The sequence below is a fragment of the Talpa occidentalis genome, unplaced genomic scaffold, assembly GCF_014898055.3.
Source record: "Talpa occidentalis isolate TD23 unplaced genomic scaffold, MPIMG_talOcc4v2.1 talOcc4.17, whole genome shotgun sequence".
Taxonomy (NCBI): Eukaryota; Metazoa; Chordata; class Mammalia; order Eulipotyphla; family Talpidae; genus Talpa; species Talpa occidentalis.
The window spans coordinates 29,565,581-29,568,702 of record NW_023601754.1 but is presented as its reverse complement, the minus strand read 5'-3'; the positions used below and the strand labels follow the sequence as shown (position 1 = coordinate 29,568,702).

Here is a 3,122-nt window from a genome sequence, read left to right as displayed (position 1 = left end):
TCATCTGTGGGGAGGGAAAGGGGAGGCATGAAGGCAAGTTACGCTGACCAAAATATTTCTTCTGAAATCTCTCATGCTTGCAATGTGAATTCATCACTGGAAGACTGCCATGTCTTCTATTTTAAGGTTCCATGTCCCTTATGTCACTCTGCTGCTCCTTCTTACTCTGCTGTGCAGTATGGAGCGTAGAAGAGATGAAGATATTGGGTCCTGGAATTGGAATGTCTGACTTCAAATCCTGGCTTTACATTTACTAATTTTGTTATTATGGGCAAATGTCTTAATCATTCTTGTTTGTTTGCCATCTGTAAAGTTTTTACAACTCAAATGATTGCTATGAGGTCTAGCTAGATAGAGTATAGACATGCTGGCATACTGAAGCCTTTCAATGAATGTCACTGTTTCCATTAATATCTCCTGCCCCTGTAGCCCGGTGTTGTGAACACCATAATGATGACTCAGGGGACACAGGATCTGGTCTAGGTTCTTACTTTTACATAACTGCAAGAACTTGGGGTACTCACTTTATCCTAACTCACAGGATGCAAAACACAGAAACAAGAATTTGGTTCAACTTCCTCATTTAACAATGAAATTGGGGCTCAAGAGAAGCTCACCCAAAGTCCCCAGGGAGTTAGCTCCTAGGCCAGGATGAGCCAGCACTCACTCTCTTGACTTCCAGCCCAGTGCCCTCCAATCATTACCTTGGGGACAAAAGACCTTGCCAAGTGTCCCCAGTTTTACTAAAGACCTAAGGACTTTGGGGTTGGGAGGCAAATGCTTCCTAGCAAGTTGTCTTTGGGTTTGGTCCTCCCAGAAGCAGCAGCCAGTGCATTCTAGTACATCTTGGTTGGTATAAGTGTCAGAAGCACTTATCAGGTGCTGCCTGATAAAAGATGCTGTACCTCTGCAGTGCTCGGAAAACTCCTTCCAGGCCAACAGGACAAAGTTGTGCAGGTTCTGAGAGTCCAACAGCTTAATAATCAACCATGTTTCTTTTCTATTTCTTCACTGCTGCCAGAGAAATTTATGGTGACTGCATCTCTATCTTAAACTGTGAATGTCTTGTCTCACAACAAGCCCTCACACCCTTTCCTTCTCTCCTCTGACTCCCACTCAGATCCTAGCATTATAGGTTGACCAGATAGTCTATTCTTGAGTACATGGCTTTGACCCTCAAGATCTTCTTTCTGTTCTGCACACTGACCACAACAGACACACAGCAAAGCCAGCCCTCTGCTCATTACTCTAAATATATCCCAGGATTCTGTCTCTGGGTCATTGACTATGATATGTCTCTCCATTGATTTTTGCTGAATCCTCTCAGATTAACCATTGCATTTCTAAGACGCCAACAATGGTCCCCATTACTTAAAAGTGCTCTTCTGCTCCTTAGAATTTTCAAAGCACATACTGACTGTAACTCTGTACACAGAGTTACATGTATATAGAGTTCCTATCACCCTAAGAATCTTGTACTGACATCTCTTTTATCCCCCAAAGTATTTGGCAGAGTTCCTTGCCATTGCAGGATCTCAGGTAGACCCCCTTGAATAAATATTGACTGGTTTGTGTGCTTGGAGTAAGATGCGCCAATCTTAAAAAAAGGTTAATCCTTCATGATTGAAAGTTCTCTCTCCTTAGATGGGACTTACCTGTGATAAGTCAGTCACAGTTATGCAAAGGTTTCTTGAAGCTTGACAGTGCCCAGTTGTTTTTAGAATTCTACTTTTTAGAAATCAGATGTGGTATATTTTTCAAATGATAGTCAATTAAAATTCATTTTTTTTCTTTCTTCTTTTCTTTCTTTCTTTTTTTTTGTTTGGTGGAAATTGACAACCCAAGTTGGACAAGTGAAATTTAAAAGCCTGAAACTTCTCTCACTCACCAACTCGTTCACCAATCAGCAAACATATTCTTGCAGTTTGATTCCCTACATGTCAAGTGGAAACACAGTTGTGTATTTTGTTCATGCAAAATTCTGTGTAGCCCTCTGCTAGAGCTCTATCCTTCTGAGATCTGTTGGCTAAAACAATGGTCAGAATTGGTTTGTGTTCATGAAGTCAAAATTAGTGTTTCTCTAAGATCAAACGCTTTATCCTCCAAGTCAGGAAAAAATGAAAAGAATGTAAAGATGAATTCTTGGATTCCTCTTAAATGAGCCTTTCCTCTTCCATTCTTTTTGCTTTTTAAATTTTGCATGCAGAAGAAAATAGGTGAGTCCTTCTGTGGATAATTAAAACATATGTAAATTGAAATTCACATGCCAATAATTAAACGGAGGAGCTTACTGGGTAATGTTTACTTTTTAGCTCCAGATTGTGAGATCAGTTCCTCTCAAGCTGCATTTTTCCTTTCTTTTTTTTTTCAATCACAGAGATTAAAGCAGTCTAAATTTTATAATAATATCCTATAAAAGAAGGGGGTAAGCATGAGGAAGCCATAGTAGTTTTAGTATATAATGCACTTTAAGGTGCTTTTTGAGAGGCCTGATGTATCTAGGAGCATTTAGAATACAATTTTAAGTCCCCCAATCAGGACTGTTTGCAGAGCAAAATGGATGCTAACATTCCTCTCGCCGCTATTTTACAACGCAGCACCTCCATTATTTCCTCCGAATTTTGTGTGATGTACATGTCACTTCCTTATGATGTGCCCACTCTTTTTTTGGCTGCTGTCCACAGTTATAAATAGTTGTTAACCTTGGCTTGAGGGTTTGGGTAATTCATGACTTTGGGTAAGAAAGAGTACAAGAATAAGACTTAACAGAAACACATTTTTTTCTACAAAACTATAGAGACATTTCAAGAGCCCCTCTTCTGACCATCAGAAATACCTGCTGAGTTGTCATTGTGGTTAAAGATTTTATCTCTCTAGGTTGAAATGTGTTGGTCCCACTAGTTTGCTCTCTGCTGCTGGTGCCCCAGAGCCATTTTAGAAATGTCATGGCCCTTTGACTGTGTTCAGACTTCTAGGCAGCAAGAAGCTTAGAAATCCAATATATATTGTGGTATGAGGAGAAATTTCAATACTTTTCTGCTAAAATCCCAGGATAAAATCCCCTTCATACCTGCCTTGGAGCCTCTTAGATCACACAGGGCATTTGCATCCAACAAGGTCTC

At 40.0% G+C, this 3,122-nt stretch overlaps 1 long non-coding RNA gene across 1 annotated transcript; it reads right to left on the bottom strand.

Moving 5' to 3' along the window:
- Positions 1-654: 654 nt before the first annotated feature.
- LOC129146073 (uncharacterized) lies at positions 655-3,122 on the bottom strand. The gene is made up of 3 exons (XR_008552472.1): positions 3,071-3,122; positions 1,656-2,226; positions 655-1,011 (listed from the first exon to the last, which is right to left on the bottom strand). It is a non-coding gene; the product is annotated as an uncharacterized LOC129146073 (long non-coding RNA).